Source organism: Thermobia domestica, chromosome 13 (assembly GCF_964235325.1).
Source record: "Thermobia domestica chromosome 13, izTheDome1.hap1.1, whole genome shotgun sequence".
NCBI lineage: Eukaryota > Metazoa > Arthropoda > Insecta > Zygentoma > Lepismatidae > Thermobia > Thermobia domestica.
Window position 1 is genome coordinate 136,235,024 of NC_137466.1, and position 18,787 is coordinate 136,253,810.

The window sequence follows — 18,787 nt, forward strand, 5'->3', positions numbered from 1 at the left end:
TATTATCTATCCCAGTTGCATTTCCGTTCCCAATCTCGGATATAGCTTTTCCAAACTCATCCCGTAGAATACTAAACCCTTTATCATCCTCTCCTATTTCATTTTCAACTTCAACATCTAGGCCATATCGTCTATTCCTACTCTCATGTAGGTCCTCAACATATTCTTTCCATTTTCCTAATACTTCACTTCTCTCGCTGATTACCTTCCCATTCTTATTTTCTACTGGCATCATATTATTCCCTTGTTTCCTCCGAAGTTCCACAGATTTTTATCTCCTTGTACATTTCCTCATATTTCCCAACTTTTTCTTATTCTTCTATTGTCTTCGTATTTTCTTTTGTAAAATTCTTCCAATGTTCTGTCTCTTTCCCTTCGTAGCTCACTGTTTAACTTCCTGTTCATCTTTTACCCTCTTCTGTATCAACTTGTTTCCACGTACTCCTTTCCCTCATTTTCTGTAACATCTGTTCTGTAACTCGTGTTTTTTTTTTTTTTTTTTTTTTTTTTTTTTTTTATCATTTTGTGTTCACGGTAACCTATCATTTCTTCTGCAGCCTGCTGTATGGAAAGTTTAATAAGTTCCTACCGTCTGTTTCTATCTGAATCTATATAATTCCCTTGTTTGAGTATGTTTTTCGACTATTTCAACGAAAAGATTTCTTACTTTCTTGTTGTTCATCTTTTCAATATTCAACGTTTTTTTTAACTACTTTTCTTCTGCCTACATTTTTCAGTTAAATATCCCCTTCCGCCAGCACAAGATTATGATCAGAGAAAATGTCGGCCCCCCGAAAAGATCTTTGTTTTCTCCAAGCTATTCCGATATCTGTCCTGAATCATGACATTGTCAGTTTGCTATCTTCGGCCGTCTATTGAGAATTTCCATGTATATCTTCTCTTGTGCTGATTGATCCAAATGTTCCCAATTACTAGTGAGATCTATACCTGCAGAAATTAACCAATCCCTCTCCCCTGTCATTTTTCCCCACCTAAACCATATTGCCTACTACACTACCTTTCTTTTTTCTCCCACAACTGCATTCAAGTGATTAACATTTAATAATAGCAGCTATATGATGTACTACATGGAATCCTATGTCTGATTGCTACATACTATCACGCATTACTACCAACGACAAGCAAGTATCACATATTAACATTTGGATAGAAGTACTACTGAGTAAGATAAAATACACGATTAACTGCTATGAATACTACAATCTAACCTAGAAAATCTAGGCTAGACTAAATATATATCTACACTACAAGGAAAACTATTCTACTACAGGAAAGAATTACTAACTCGAAGAGATATTACACTGCAAACTACCTCGTTAGTTACATACTTACCCTCAAACCTGGTTCATCGCCTTGGTGTTACAGGATACCTGAAAAGAAGAATTAGATCCTGTTACAATCTGAAAATAATATTTTTTCTAACCTAAAGATGAAATATGCTGTAATAGGTTTACTTACCTTGTTTATTCAAATAATATTAGTCCAGTTTGTGTGTTTGCGTATTCCCATTGCTATTATAATCAGTTATTCTTTTCGAGCTTATGACATATTTAGAAACGTACTTTGTAATTAGCATTGCTTTTGATGGCAGCAGTATTAAAAAACTTGGACAGCATTATCGCGTAATTTTCCCGGAGTTCCTCTCCAAGAGCGATCTCGAGTCCCTGTTCTCCAAGCATCACAACCCCTCTTTTGGTTAACGTGGACGATCGTTTGTGGCATAGGTTAAATTTGATGCTGTGTTTTTAACGCTTTCCGCACATCAATTCGTCGTTGTGGCAACTCACTAATAAGGGCTGATACAAATTATTATAATAACATTCCATAATTTGGAAAGAAAAAGTGTGACATAAAAGAAAGGGGTTTAAATTATAATAAGATGTCCATATCTCGAAATGACTTAAGGTTAGAGACATGAAATCTAAAGTTTGGATCCTTCATTTAAAATATTTAAACACGTGTCTCAGCGTTTCTAAATGTTTGACCTACACTATAGTGCGTCCAGTAAGAGAACGTCTCTGACAGCTCGCAGTGACATTGCCACTACTCGCGTGTCAAGTTTTCTTTCGGTGCAACTTTAGTGGCAATTTAATTAATGGTATAAGACAGAGTGATCGTGGTTGGTAACACTGGTATCAAAGTAGGGGCTGCAATGTCCCACCGCACGTGGTAAGAAAACGTCAGAGACGTCAGAGACCATCTCTTGTTGGCTGTGCTATAGAATGGAAGAAAAACGGAATGGTGCTTCCTTAAAATGACCATACAACACGTTCGAAGTTTTTGCTAGAGACTTTGAGTTCAGCTGAATTCTATATGAAAGATGGAGTAGGAAAAACACAAAAATATTGCCCACAATAAAACGTGAAGGCATTTGCTAGTCTCAATATATTTTCAAATGACCTTTTCAATAGTATTATGCCTTTTACGGAATTTATATTTGAACGATATTGTTTCACTTACAAAGTAAACTTAAAATTGTACTTTAAAATATCGCTCATGTTAACAGTAACTATTTTTTTTATTATTTTATTTATTTATTATTTTAATTTTTTATTCTATATTTTTTATTTCGTTTTCCAATATTCCGCTTTTTGGCCCCTAAAGCCCACGAACCTTAAATAAAATGACAACGAAACATTCATCTATAGTTTGAAGTTTTTATAAAAATTTTATATCAGCTCCTCAGTATCTTTTCTTTATACAAAATAAATTCTTTAGAAGTTATTAAATGAAATAATTTAGGAACGAAGTAAAGTTCGTTCAAAGTATCTTCTTGAAGACACATTGTAAAATGCAGTATAAAATTGATATTACTAGTTTTCATTACACCAATCTTTTCCTACTTCCGTTCCACTTATAGCATTTTTCTCTAATATTTCTTTGGAATCATTCTTCACACTCTTCGTGTGGTGTTGGTGGTTCTGTTGATGGTTCTGAACACTCTCTAGATGTTCCTGAGCTTTCCGACTTCGAGACAAATTCTTTGGAGCATTTTCCATTGCTATTAATCGATTGTGAGGAAGAAAGTAAAGATTCTGTGGTGCTTCTAGCCGATTCCTTGGAACAATTTCCAGTAATTTTAGCTTCTTTTCCGTTTTTTTCTTCTGACTTCCTATGTCCAGAACGTAAATACAATAGCTCGTTGTTATCTGTACTTTTCGCATGACAACACACACAATCCTCTAAAGCAGATTTCATTTGATCTAGAATATCATTGAAATATTTTACAGTTTCTAAACAAATACATTTATCTGGTTTTAGCTTTTTAGTATTTTCGGGACACTCACATCTACCGTCGTCATTTTGTAGAATAATTATAGGTAAGTCCATCAAGATATCGAAAAGTAAACTAACATCAGGATCATCGATATTCATAGACTTCCTTCTAAATTCGGGCATTGCTTTTAAAAAACTTTCTCTGAAAGACTCTGATAATTGATGTTTAAATTGATTGTCTTGTAGTAAACCTTTTTCTTTCTGTTCAAAACCTTTACCCTCAACGCTCTTTCGTTTGGAATCTGGTTGTGGCCTGAGTTCTGGTTTAGAGGTATAAGAAGGAAGAGAATAGGATGATCTACAGCTGGCTTGATGCTGTATTGGACCTGAACAACATTGCGTAGATTTACAACAAGGTGAAGTTTGACTTAAAGGAAGAGCATTGGATGCATACCCATTAGAAGGTTGAAAATATTGCTGTGCAGAGGAATTAATATTCCCTTGTGCTGGTGTTATGTCTGTGTAATATTGCCCAGGAATTGGAGCAGACTTTCTAACATGCTTCACGCAACACGGAGAGCAACTTCTTACATCCCTGGATTTTGGCTTTCCTGAAGATTCATTCATGTAATCTTTCTTTGTATAATTCTTTGATTTTGTCATCGATTCCCTAGTAATTGAATTGTTACTGGAATTGTCTGTGCTGACTGTGCCTTCATACCTCATTTCTCTTATCTCTTGCTTCAAATCACTGACCATATTTTCTAACTGAAATACAAGATCCAGCAGTACCGCTTTTGAATTCGTCGTTGCCTTGTCTGAAGACAAGTGTGTTCCAGCCTTAGCTGAATTGGAATCAGGACAACACTGCTTTTTGGCGTATGGCATGGCCATCTTGTGTTCCTTTTCAGAAGAATTGTCTTCAACGGAAAAAAGTTCGGAATTCTTTGACTTGCTTAATTTGTTATGTTGATTAGTAATGCAAATTCCTGATATGGTTTAAGCATGTTGTCCATTAGGCTTATTTCTGTCAAACAAATTAAATGATTAAACACAGAAATAGGACGATTCTCGTCTCTTTTGAATGCTTGAAGGTATTCTTTCTTTTGGACTGAGGAGCATGTTTTATGTTTAGTTTTCACAAAAATATTTTAGATCTTTTACGCATTATGCTAACTTTATGCTATACTTACTTCGTTGAAACGTTTGAAGTTAGGTAATCCTTTCCTTGCTTTACGCGGACCTAAAAGAAAAAATACAATTATTTAATGACTTAAAAACATTGTTTAAAAGTGTTTGTTTTCAATATCTATGTTACGTAGTGATAAATTTTAACCTTATATAAATATAACTTATTTTATTTAATTGTTCAGTTTTATTTTTCTACAATTATAGGGAGAAGACTATTTGAACTTACGTTTGAGCCTCTGAACAAGGCATTCACAAATGCCGAAATGGAAATGGAATAAATGTTAGGGTGGGCCGAAAAAACTTTTTATTTTTAAAGTCGCTATAGCGCCGGAAAAGTTGCCTTTGGTACTGATTAGAAAAATTAAGAAAAGAAATTTGAAATCCTTTAACATCTTCCGTTCGCGCATCGCAGTTAAAGTTTACCAAAAATGACGACAATCTTGTGATTTTTAATTTCTTTTGTCTTATAAATAAATAATAGTTAACCGATTCCATGATTTATTTTCTGTAATATAAATTGTAATAAACTAAAAAATAGTTATTGTATTTTTTTAAATTCACAACATAACTGAAAATTATTTTCCAAAAAATAACATTTTTCATTTGTATAACATAGTTTGAATTATTTCATTTAAATGATTGGTTTAAAAAGCAAAATGAACATTGTAAAGCCGTTCATGCAACTTTTTTTATTTTTTTAAATTGTACTTAAAATTTAAATAATTTCATCTGCAGATCTTCGCCCATTCGTAAACAGGAATGACCAAGAACTCACCACGAGGAGGTGGATGCAGTTCGAGTTCCACCCACACTCTTCCCAACCAACCATCCAATGCAGGTGTGTTTTACATATTTTTAGTTAATCCTTGATTTTTGAAATTTTTTCACTTGTTTTAGCAATGAGGATTCACTTTGAAATGAGATTTTTGGCTAAAGTGTGGCATAATAGCTCTGGATTGCAGAGTTGCCCTGATATATCCATCTCTTGACTGAGCACCACATACTTTGCCAGCTGCTTCTGTTACCAGTTTTACATATCTCTCGACAGCTTGTGTGTGGCAAGGGAATCCTCTTACAACTTCCCAATCGGGTACCATGGCACTCTGTATAAGGAGTCTGATTTCATCATAATTGATTTGACGCAACAATGGAGGACAAGATACTTTGCAGATCGACCAGTCAATCATTTTAGTATAATCTTTAGAACCAAAATTGAGTTTGGGTGGTATGTAGTTCCTGATTATCTTTCCTTTAGTTTTTGCCTGTCTTGCCTTTATTATTCGTCTAAGAGCAAGTTCTCTAATATATTTCCTTTCGTCTGTTATCATAGCCAAGAGCAAGCTTTCTGGATGGGCAAAAAATACGTTTCTCTCAATTACAGGCTCTACCACTTGCCGAAGAGTTTCAGAGAGGTATCTTGTTGTAGCAATTGCTTCAAAAAGATGTTTCGAATCATCTGAAAAAGAATGGCTTGTTTTGATTTTAAACCACAAAGGCATGTACGAATACAATATAAAAAGTACCAATTCTTTAAGACTTCTGAGGGATATTCAGTACTGATGTACAACCTAAGAATTCTGTTTGCGGTTGTCAGCCATACCCAGGTTCTTGAATGACAGTGTAGTGCTCCTCTTTTTGAAGTCTACGAAATAACTTAGAATCACGTTCTTCAACTACCAAGGTATCATCTTTGCACCCATCAAAGTATAGACCACGAAGCAAAGTATCAGGTTTACACTGCAAAGATCTCCTGATATGACTTTTCTCTCTCTGTATTTTATTTTTATCGACCACGTGAGAATAGTCCGTGTTTGTTACCATTCCAATATCTTGTAGAACGCTGGAAGCAATTGCAGCAGTATAACGGTCAGATACACCAAACCTGTCTTCAGTTTTATTCTCATTTGCCATTCTGACGGAGTTTTGGTGGGGATATCTGGGACGAACTCATCATTTTCACTTTCACAGAACTCGGAAGAGCCCGAACCGTCTTGTTGAAGTCTTGAACTGAAACAATCTGAAGGGTCGTTTTCAAAAATGGTTGATGAACTCGAAGGCGTATCATTAAAAACACGTTTATGTTTGTAGTTCCTTCTTCTCAGTCTTGAAGTTAGCCTTTTCGTTTCTTGAAGATCTATTGATCCAATTTTGCCCAAACCATACTTCCTTTGAAAATAAATGAATCGTAACTCAAGAGCAGGTATCTTCTTAGACTTTTCACACTTGCACTTGATAGAAATTAAACATTCACACAAATCTTCTGTCTTATCACACGTACAGTTCAAAATGATAGGACATTTGCATGCTGCCACATCAAATAACGACAATGATCTTTGCTTGAAATCTGCAATCTTCTTTGCAAATGTTGGCTTGTTCAAATCACGACCGTACGACTTTCTTAGTTTATAGTAACTGTCATGATACGCAACAACAAGCTGCACGATCCTGTACTCAGTAACGGTAGGAATGGACGCTCTATCATAAATGTTTTTTATTTTTCTTGCTACTGTCCCAGCAACTTTTGAAAAGCTCACTTTTGCATTGTTTGTTTGTGGGTACAATTGTAGTCTTTCGTAAAAACAACTCCGAAGTAAATCTTCATATGTAGGCAGTTTAGTTAGTGGCAAATCTCTGGGATGACCAAAAAGAAGACACTCAAAGTTTTGCGTCGTAATCATCTTCGAAGCTGCCATTGTAGCGCTACGAAAGATCATCGCACGGAATGCAACAAAAATACTAAGCACTATAATTCAAGATTATAAAGAATAACTAATACAAATGTAATAACACAGCTAACACTGAAGAGGACTTCTGCACAACGCCACACTTAATCACTAAGTGAGGAAATGACGAGGACGTGACGGACACGGAATGCGTGTCAAAACTTGCAGCTTTCAGCATTCAGCAACAATGCTCGAACACTCTCAAAGTCAAGCTATCTTGCAGAAGGGGAGGGGGAAGTGGGATTAAATCCAGTAAATTGTCGGACTGCGGTGAAATATTTCCCTGTCAATCTGCTTGTTTTTTAAACCAATCATTTAACTCATATTGCAAAATTACCCCAGACATTAGGTACGAAAAGTCTCTTATTTTTTTTTGTAAAAAAAAAAAAAAAAAAAAAAAAAAGTTTTCAGTAAAGTTGTGCAATTGGAAAACACAAAAGAAAACAACACACTGTAACTATTTTTATACTTACTATAATTTATATTAACGAAAATAAATTATAACCGCTACCAGGTTATAGAAGGATTTTTTGTGGACGCCCTGTATATTTCGTGAAGACAGTGATTATTATTTTCGATTTATACTTTATTCTGCAACGCATATAAGTTCTTTCTTTGGTGGGAATTGCTTCTTTCCCACACAATTGGACAAAGAAGTCTTTCATCGTTTTTTCATATATATATTTAAAACGTTGCTTTTGCTGAGAACATTTTGGTTAGTGACTAACCATTTCAGTGTTTCTCCTTGACTTATTATATGCACAGTATATATTCTGCAGTTATTTGGAACTGAATTAAGTGCTTTCTTTAATCGTTTATGGAAACATTACAATAGATTAGAGAAATACGGGCTGACCAGATGTCCCAGTAGCCGAAGTGGCACCAACTGCGTTGTATTCCAGCCCGTTATCTGTACTTTCTCACGCCAAAGTTATCGCAGTGTCTAGTGCATTATGGGCAGTTGACTAAAATTAACATAAATTGTTTTCCGTATTCTGTTTGTATGTGCATACAGGTGAGTAACTGAGTAATTTTTGAAATGAACTGCCAACACTATTCCGTTGACCATTGCAACCCGTAGCTTGAGCTTGGACGCTCGAGGAGTTTGACTCCAGGTCTGGAAGATGCAACCACGCATCTCGCGTTGAACTTCAAACATAAGTTGTGTTAAGGGGCACAAGCTATTTAGCCGGTGAAGGACGATTTCTTACGGCTAGCCCCAATCAGTGAAATCCCAGGTCCTCAGACCTTGTGCGTTTAAAAAGTTATATACGCGCCCACCAATATCAGTATCCCACTGGGCAGATCTTTTTTTTCGAAGATTCACCTTTACGCTGCAGGACTGTTCAGCGTAACAACTGGATTCATCGTGGGACGATCCAGACAACTTTTCCCCAGTGCTAATCCCCCAAGTGTGTTAATGGTGTGAGCAAAGTATTTATAGTGATACCTGAATTATAATCATTTATATAGAAAGGGCTATATTTCCCGTAAAGGGCAAAACGTAATTTCAGCGGCAAAATTTATTAGTGTCCAGTGTTGTGCTCATTTCTCTTCGTTATTCTTTTTTCAAAATAGTGTTCTAATAAATAAGTATAGTGTCAATTAATCCAGTGTGTTTTCGTTGTTTGTATGAGTGATGTTTGTGTGCGTTATGGTCTGGATGACCGTCTGATCGTCCGTGAGGTTTTCGAGACGAGACACCCGAACCTCTCGGCGCCTAATGCTCATCTCATTATTGAGACCGACGAGCTTTTTGGGAAACAGTTTGTAACCTTTCTTGGAGAGGTCTTCGTCGTCCTGTCCAGGTAAGTTAAAGTATCAGGAGTATACTTATTGGTAATACCACGAGCCGAGGACAGCGAACAGAACTACAGCCGGTTACAAATAAATGACGCCCGAACAGCGACTCGACACCCAGCCGGTTACAAATAAATGACGCCCGAACTACCGACCCGAATCGAGACCGTTGGTGCTCGAATACTCATAAGATAAATATTTTAATATATCACTTCTTTTTCAGCTCAGTACCAGTAATCTGAAAAAAAAAAATCTCTTTCAGGTGATTTTAATCATATGTTTTGGTGATAATATATTTTATTCTAATCATACGTTTTAAATTTTACTTTTGTCCATAATGGAACATCAGAAAGTAGATATTATAACTAGAATGTGTTCACTTCTCGAAGAATCGATGAGAGACAATAAAAAGAATTTTGCTCAATTTAAAGAGAATTTTGATAGGTTAGAACGAAAGCTAGATAAAAATAATGAAGAAATGGAGAGATACATAAAGGAAAGTAAAGTTGATTTTAAAGACAGCTGTGTTGAGTTTAAAGAGAATTGTGCTCGCTTGAAAGAGAATCTCGTTGAGTCAAAGAGTGGATTAGGTCAAAAGATAGACGCTTTACGGGACGTGTTTCGTGAAAATAGTCAGCAAACTGAAAATGCTGAAAACAAAACACCGGAATGTGAACCCCAGTTACAGTCAGATGTTCCTACTGAATACGAAACACCGGAATTTGAACCTCAGTTAGTGACTAATATTCCTAGTGTAAACAAAACATTGGAATCTAAACCTGAGCTACAAACTAACACTCCTAATGAAAAGGAAACGCAGGAATCTGAACTCCAACCAGAGACAGGTAGTCTAAACCATCCTCGTAACAAATCCGATAATGATTTTATTCATTCAGTATCTAGCAACACCACTTGTAGTATCAGAAGTAGTGAAATCCACGGACATATGATTGTAGACGACAGAGGTCGTAAGCGCACAAAACAAACTACCACAAACTATAGAGAGAAAAAGCGTAAACGAAGTTACAGTTATTGTAATAAGCAAAGATACCAAGTTCAGATAGTAAACAATACGAAATTTAAAGGGAATCAGAACCAAGACCGCACTCGAAAAGGTAGTAACAGATACAAAAGAAGTCGTAAATCACGGCCACGTAACCTGAGTTCTCACAAACGAGACAGGAACCGCAATTTGTGTGACATTAAGCATAGATTTGTACGTAGAAGTAACCATCGTAGAAATAAACGAACAAACCGTAATTATCAAAGTAGAAACAGTAATCATAGAAAAAGAAAAAAAAAGTAACCGAGACTTTGTGTGTTGATACAAATTTTTCTCCTCGGCGAGCGACGCATTTCTAAGCGATAAACATGTATTCATTTTCTTTCTTTTTGCTTTTAGTTTTTGATAGAACACCTGGATACGAAAAGAAGAATTACGCATTTCTTTCAATACTCCTTTTTGCTTCCAGCTTTTAACTGTTCAGCAAAGAGCAGATAACACGTTTTTCTTTCTTTATTTTGATAAGATAATCGCTGCATTTTCGATCACCTGTTAATGTCGACGAATAACGGACGGTATACAGCTGATTCATTCTTTTCTTTTTCTGTCTTTGCTCCGTGTAGCACTTCAGCTTTGCATTTGTGTTGGAAACCTTATCACTGACTTACTATTAGTTTAATGTCATTAATTTTTTCTTGTTTTATTTCAGATGTTTGAATTTAGATTTTTTAGTAAATAATTAAAGTATCACATACGTAGGGAGATTGCATTTATCCAAAAGCAATCTTGAACTAGTGGCGCAGTTCCGTATTCCCAGCTAGTGGGAAGATATTTTGGCGTTATAATATATATATTTTTATTGTTTTCAAATTTAAAAAAAAAAATATTTTTTTTAGAATCCCTTCCCACTTTCGAAATTCTTAAATATGTTATTACATGTTATTTAGAATTAATGTTTGATTTTCTTTTAGAATTTATTAAAAAAGGAATGTATCGAGATGCCAAGGATAAGAAAAATTTTAGTTGTTAATTACAGATACATTAGTGTATGTTTATAATTAAAATTTAGTACGTAATCTCATGCGTAGAATATGAAACTTTACATTTATAATCAATGTTAAATTTCTTTTTAGTGTTAATCTTAGATTTTCGTTTTCATTTTAATAGTAACCTGTAACTAGATATGTGTATTCTTAGTTTAAATTTTTTAGTATATTTATACGTCTAGTAATATTCTAGTGAATATTTTAATGTTTATGAATCGTAACTATATCGTGTACTTGTATGTTAAGGTGTTGTAATTTTTTTTATTAATTTTCAGAAAGCTATATTTTAATCACAGTATGTCCCAAAACTATTTGGAATTTTTTTTAGTAAAATTGTTTTTGTTATGGAGGATTTTTTAAATCAACATGGCCAAAGGTTTTGAAATACAGACCTTTAGGTTTCAGCCATAACAAACAGTATGGAGGATTTCCTTCAGAAATCAACATGGCCAAAGGTTTTGGAATATAAATCTTTAGGTTTCAGCCATACTGCCAATGACGGATGATTTTCTTCAAAAATCGACATGGCCCATTATTTATGAGGTTTCAGCCGTCTTAGAGATATTGATATAGATCCCGAAAAATAAACTTATTTTCTTTTTTTCCGACAGTATGAAGCCATAACGTTTTTTGAGAATTACTTTCTGTCAATTATTTCATATGCTCGATGACTGAATTTTAATATGTTAATAAGACCATTTTGAAAATTTTGTAGCGAAGATGCCTAAGGAAGCTTGTTACAGCTGTTTTGTAGGGAATTTAATTGGATGTTTCAGACCAACCAGAAAGTTGTAATGTCGTTGACTATATTCTTGTTTGTATCTCATGTTTTTCTCTTAGTAGGTCTCATGTATTTTGTCTTATAGAGACATATCTTTACGATGCTACGAGAGCATTTGTATTTTGTGTGTTTACACATTTTTTCTAGGTGGAAGACGTATGTTATGTTCCAGGGAACATACGCGTAGTTTACTGAATATTAATGTTTATATTTCAGTTTTGTGCAGAAACAATTTTGTAAGTGCCTAGGGTTGCAGGCCTTCCTCGTTTCTAGTTTTTTTTGCCTCGCAGGTGTCGATGGCATATTGTGTGTGTAAGTACGTGTAGTATTACACATTTTTCCCACCTATGGTTTTGGTCAATTCATGGTGTAATGACCATTTATTTTCAGGAATGTTTGGACTAGTGAGTCAACTTCCTTGATTCAGACCTTTGAAAAACTTGGATGAACACCGTATAGTTTTCAACGCTGCATTAATAAGTTCTTTTGCAGATAATACCCATATGTTCTAGTAACCCTACAATGTTTACGTTTATGGAAGTGAACAACAACCATTATTTTAGGCTTAAGCTAATAATAACTTTGTTTCAGAATAAAATCATTTGTTGTATTGAGCATTACTAAATTAAAGTCTCGATTTTCACGACGAGCAGATGGCATTTGATCTTATGGCGTGCCGAATTTTCTTCATACATGTCAACGAAATCACGATCTTTTTCTTTGATATGCAGAATCATGCTTATTTCTTGGAATTACTATGAACGTCAATTTTGACACTTAAGTTTATTTTTTTTTTTATTTTTGAAAAACGATTTTTCGTTCTTTTCTACCAAACAACACGAGGCACAGTTAAAAAAAAAAAGGACATACAGGTGAAAATCTTATTTTTGTTTATATATTGTCATTTTATCATGTGTTTACATTTCCATTCATTTTATTTTTTCAATGATTTTCATATTTTTCAAATATATTAGAATGATATCGAAACTTTAACAATAATTTTAATATTTTAGTACCTTTAACATGTTTTGCTATTTGCTTATTCATTCATATTATTATATTTTAAATACAGATATCAGTATATTTACTAATTTTTATTAAGATATTTGATAATTCTTCAAGTCGATGTTTTCAAGAATAGTTATCGTGTGTGTATATTTATTTCATATTACACAAAATAAAGTGATCGAAACGGAACACTTAAACATTTTATGAAAAGAATTTATTAGTGTTAAAAAAAAACAAAAAAAAGCATTTAAATAGCCCTATAACGTATTTACTTCATATTATATCAAATAAAGTGATCGAAACGGAACACTTAAACATTTTACAAAAAGTATTTGTGTTTTTTTTTTTATAAGAATTTTAATAGCCCTATAAACGCTTTCTGCGAACTTAAAAAAAAAAAAAAAAAAAGTTATCATACAGGTGTTATAACCATGTCTCGTTTCTCACACCAGTGTTAAAAAAAAAAAAACTCCCCTTCTCCCCTCATCAACTCATCGTTGGAGAATCGCGGAGGATACTCAACACAGGAAGACAGCATGGTTTCAACATGTGAAGAAACGGAAGATAAGGAAACCCAACTGCACCAACTGTTCAAGAGGATCTTATTACTTTATGGAACATTTGGATTGGACATTGCTCATGCAGGAACCTCATCATGTTGTAGTGAGTGAACAAGTTCTTTAACTATTTTAAATAGCCCTTTTTCAGGTGAAAAACCATTCATCGTCTATGCACGTAAGTCTCACACCATATGACAGTGTTGCCAACTAACTTATTTTAAATTTTCAGGTGAAAGACCTAATTTTATTCATACTTCGTCAGACGGCCAAGGGTTCTCAACCTGTCTACGTGTGCACTTGACAGGTCGTTCCACGTTCAGACACCATATATAACCGCTACCAGGTTATAGAAGGATTTTTTGTGGACGCCCTGTATATTTCGTGAAGACAGTGATTATTATTTTCGATTTATACTTTATTCTGCAACGCATATAAGTTCTTTCTTTGGTGGGAATTGCTTCTTTCCCACACAATTGGACAAAGAAGTCTTTCATCGTTTTTTCATATATATATTTAAAACGTTGCTTTTGCTGAGAACATTTTGGTTAGTGACTAACCATTTCAGTGTTTCTCCTTGACTTATTATATGCACAGTATATATTCTGCAGTTATTTGGAACTGAATTAAGTGCTTTCTTTAATCGTTTATGGAAACATTACAATAGATTAGAGAAATACGGGCTGACCAGATGTCCCAGTAGCCGAAGTGGCACCAACTGCGTTGTATTCCAGCCCGTTATCTGTACTTTCTCACGCCAAAGTTATCGCAGTGTCTAGTGCATTATGGGCAGTTGACTAAAATTAACATAAATTGTTTTCCGTATTCTGTTTGTATGTGCATACAGGTGAGTAACTGAGTAATTTTTGAAATGAACTGCCAACACTATTCCGTTGACCATTGCAACCCGTAGCTTGAGCTTGGACGCTCGAGGAGTTTGACTCCAGGTCTGGAAGATGCAACCACGCATCTCGCGTTGAACTTCAAACATAAGTTGTGTTAAGGGGCACAAGCTATTTAGCCGGTGAAGGACGATTTCTTACGGCTAGCCCCAATCAGTGAAATCCCAGGTCCTCAGACCTTGTGCGTTTAAAAAGTTATATACGCGCCCACCAATATCAGTATCCCACTGGGCAGATCTTTTTTTTCGAAGATTCACCTTTACGCTGCAGGACTGTTCAGCGTAACAACTGGATTCATCGTGGGACGATCCAGACAACTTTTCCCCAGTGCTAATCCCCCAAGTGTGTTAATGGTGTGAGCAAAGTATTTATAGTGATACCTGAATTATAATCATTTATATAGAAAGGGCTATATTTCCCGTAAAGGGCAAAACGTAATTTCAGCGGCAAAATTTATTAGTGTCCAGTGTTGTGCTCATTTCTCTTCGTTATTCTTTTTTCAAAATAGTGTTCTAATAAATAAGTATAGTGTCAATTAATCCAGTGTGTTTTCGTTGTTTGTATGAGTGATGTTTGTGTGCGTTATGGTCTGGATGACCGTCTGATCGTCCGTGAGGTTTTCGAGACGAGACACCCGAACCTCTCGGCGCCTAATGCTCATCTCATTATTGAGACCGACGAGCTTTTTGGGAAACAGTTTGTAACCTTTCTTGGAGAGGTCTTCGTCGTCCTGTCCAGGTAAGTTAAAGTATCAGGAGTATACTTATTGGTAATACCACGAGCCGAGGACAGCGAACAGAACTACAGCCGGTTACAAATAAATGACGCCCGAACAGCGACTCGACACCCAGCCGGTTACAAAATCATGGAATCCATTAAATATTATTTATTTATAAGACAAAAGAAATTAAGAATTACAAGATTTTCATCATTTTTGTAAACTTTAACTGTGATGCGCGAACGGAAGATGTTAACCGATTTCAATTTTTTTTTTTTAATTTTTCTAATCAATACCAAAGGCAACTTTTCCACGCTATAGCGACTTAAAAAAAAAAATAAAAAGGTTTTTTCGGCACTGGATCCGGTGTAATTGGCAGGGGTGTCGACAATCAGGAGATTAACTTTCGAGCTTAAACCATTCTCCACCACACTATCTCGCCTCCAAGAGCGGATTACAGAACCCAGTCACCGGCATCGGCAACTTGAATTATGAGAGAGAAACACATGTGCTCATTGTTTTTTTTTTTTTTTTTTCTAATTTAGTTGATTTGATTTGATTTTAACATCCCTTTCAGAGACGGGCTATATGAGACGGGATCTACTGATTAACGTGAAATTACGAGGGTCATTCGGAAAGTAAAGAACGTTTTGCGCTAGCGCGTGCGCGTGTTCCCCCACCCCCGCTGCCGCTGGGTTATTGACCTGGGCATGCTTTAGCCTCAGTCTGACACCAGCTGCGATCCGCTACTGTCCGTTATTGCTTCGCTCTGTGCGACTGTAAAATGTGCGATACATTTACTGATCCCGCCAAGTGTGAGGTTCGTGGTGTGATAAGATTTTTGAATGCAAGAAAAGTGCGTCCGATAGAAATTTATAGACAAATCACTGAGGTGTATGGAAATGTAATGAATGAAGCATCAGTTCGTAAGTGGTGCATTATGTTTAATGACGGACGGACGCATGTGCACGATGAGGAACGCTCGGACCGGCCTTCTGTTGTGACTGACGAACTCAAAGGAAGAATTGAGCGGAAAATTCAAGAGGATAGGCGATTCACTATTGATGGGCTGCACGAATTCTTTCCTGAAATTTCAAGAACTGTGTTGTACGAAATTATCAGTGGTGAACTTGGTTACAAAAAAAATAATGCAAGGTGGGTGCCTCGACTGTTATCGGAGGAACACAAAACCAAGCGAATGGGAGCCGCATTGACTTTTCTCAGCCGTTACCATAAGGATGGCGATAAACTTTTAAATCGTATTGTTACTGGAGATGAGACGTGGATTTCGCACATCACTCCAGAAACAAAGCGCCAATCCACGGAATGGCACCATTCAAATTCTCCGAAAAAGCCGAAAAAAGCCAAACAAATTTTGAGCACCAGAAAGGTTATGACTACGGTCTTTTGGGATCGTAAGGGTGTTTTGCTCGTTGACTACATGCAGAGAGGTGAGACCATAAATGCAGCTGCCTACTGTCAGACGTTACGTCGACTTCGCCGCGCGATTCAAAACAAAAGGCGCGGATTGATGACCAGCGGCGTCATCCTCCTCCACGACAATGCCCGTCCTCACTCCGCGGCATTGACGAGGGACTTGCTTCAGCAGTTTAAGTGGGAAGTTTAGGAGCATCCACCCTATAGTCCAGACTTAGCCCCCAGTGACTTCCACCTATTCCCAAAGTTGAAAGACTTTTTGGGTGGAAGCCACTACGGCAGTGATGATGAACTTAAGGAAGCTGTTAGTGATTGGTTCAACAGTTTGGCGGCAACTGTGTATGCCGAAGGCATAGAAAAATTTGTACCACGGTATGACAAGTGTTTAAATTTACACGGCGACTATGTTGAAAAGTAACTTAAGTATCACATAGTATGTAACACAAATTTTACCTTTGTATATCAGTTATTAAAGTGTTTATACAAAAACGTTCTTTACTTTCCGAATGACCCTCGTACAACGATAACGTTGTATGTATCATTGGCAATCTGTGCCTATTTTCAGAAAGGGATCAGAGGCGAATTATGTGAACAGTATAATGTATAAAAGAGAAAGAAAGGTATATAGAGATTTCGACATTATTTGTGTAATCGGTAGTTAAAATAAGAGTTGTTGTTACTATAGCAACGACATAAATAATTGTACTTATACGTAGACATATTGACGAGTAAAGAAGTGTGTGTATGAAGGTCCATATATTTTGTTATATGTGCAGAAAAAGTTAATTATATATACTTCTCATGACCAAATAATAAACGTCAGTTAAGAAAGTGATAAAACGCGTTGAATTATTTTTGAAGATTAATTACGAACCAGGACAGACCCCTTACAAAAATTGGTGCCTCACCACGGGAGTTATATAGAGTGTCGTTTCGAAGGTCTAGTAAAAACGGCATTTCAACGCGACCTTAACATCACCATATTAACAAGTGGAAAAGTAATTAAACGAAATATGGCAATGAGTACAGAAAGTATAAATATGATTGATGGACAAAGTGTGAATCCTGAAATGATTCAGAGTGACAATTTGGCGGACATTTTAAAGGATTTGGCTCAACAGATAAGAAACCAGTCCGAGCAGATCAAAAGCCAATCTGAACAAATGCAACATCATGTGGATGAAAAATTGGACCAGCAAAAGCAACATGTGGATGAAAAATTGGACCAGTTAGTCAATGAGTTTGATGAAAAAATAGTAAAATTGAACCAACGTAATGAAGATAGATGGGAGCATGTACAACATCAGTTAGATCAAATGAACTTACAGATAGTGGGAAAATTAGAGAAATACGAAGAGAAAATAGAAAAAGTCGTACAAAGAAACACAGAAATGCAAGAGTCCCTGGATGTTTTAAAATCAACAATCAACGCCCATGAAAACCACATTAAGGTACTGCAAGATGAAGTTAATTTCATCAAAGAAAGATGCATTCCCGGAACTTCATTCCAGGACACCGAAGGCACGATTTATCCTATGGCCACAGGTTGGGTACCTGATCATCCTCCAAGAGCAACATTGGAATTTGTTGAATCATCGAGTGGTGCAGAGAATAGTGGCGAAGAAGAACGAGAGAGGCAAACATCCAAGCGCAGACGCATTTCCAATAGAGGTATGAAGAATCAACAGGTAATCAGTTGCGGTTTAGCGAAGTAAAGTCGCTCACAAAGTTTAGTGGCGTACCAGGAGATATACCCGCTAGGGCATTTCTCGAAAAATTCCAGGATGAATGTGAGCTAATCGGTGTAAATGAGTCTCAATTCTTAAAACTATTACCGCATATCTTGTTGCCACCTTGCTTAACATGGTTTAAGGCTATTAGAGGTAGTCTTCATTCGTATTCAGATTTTAAGAATGCTCTTTTGACAAATTATGAAAACGATTTTATGGTAGCAAATAGAGATGCTGTTTTGCGAACGAACCACTACAATCCAAAGTTACACCGTAGTATTACTGAATTTGTAGTATCGACATATCATGAGCTAAGATCATTAAATCCGAACCATCCGGAATCCCGAATTATAGCGTCAATTAAGATCTTATTGCCATTTAGACTACAACAGTTGTTAATGTCGGCTCAGTGCATTAATTTCAATCATTTAATTATGCTCATTCAGAGTTATGAGAGTCAATCTGCAATTCAGAACAACAATAATATGCAGGATAGAGGTCAGGGTAATTATGCACGTAATCCGACACAATATGCATCTGTTCGTAATGTAGATATACAACCTGAAAATGATACTAATGTTCGTAATTTCAATAATAGAACGAGTAGCTTTAATGGTACCGGATATCAAACGCAACCCAATTATAGAAATGGAT

At 35.9% G+C, this 18,787-nt stretch overlaps 1 long non-coding RNA gene across 3 annotated transcripts in view; it reads right to left on the minus strand.

Annotated features, from left to right (window-relative positions):
• LOC145668541 (uncharacterized) overlaps positions 1-18,787 on the minus strand; it is a 74,547-nt gene that overhangs the window by 30,273 nt on the left and 25,487 nt on the right. For 2 of the 3 annotated variants that reach the window (XR_014128036.1, XR_014128037.1), the window contains exons 2-3: positions 4,431-4,480; positions 1,354-1,391 (exon numbers count right to left, since the gene is read on the minus strand). This is a non-coding gene — a long non-coding RNA (uncharacterized LOC145668541). Of the gene's footprint in view, positions 1-1,353; positions 1,392-4,430; positions 6,125-18,787 lie in introns of those variants that run through there. The other variant, XR_014128035.1, reaches the window with a different exon arrangement.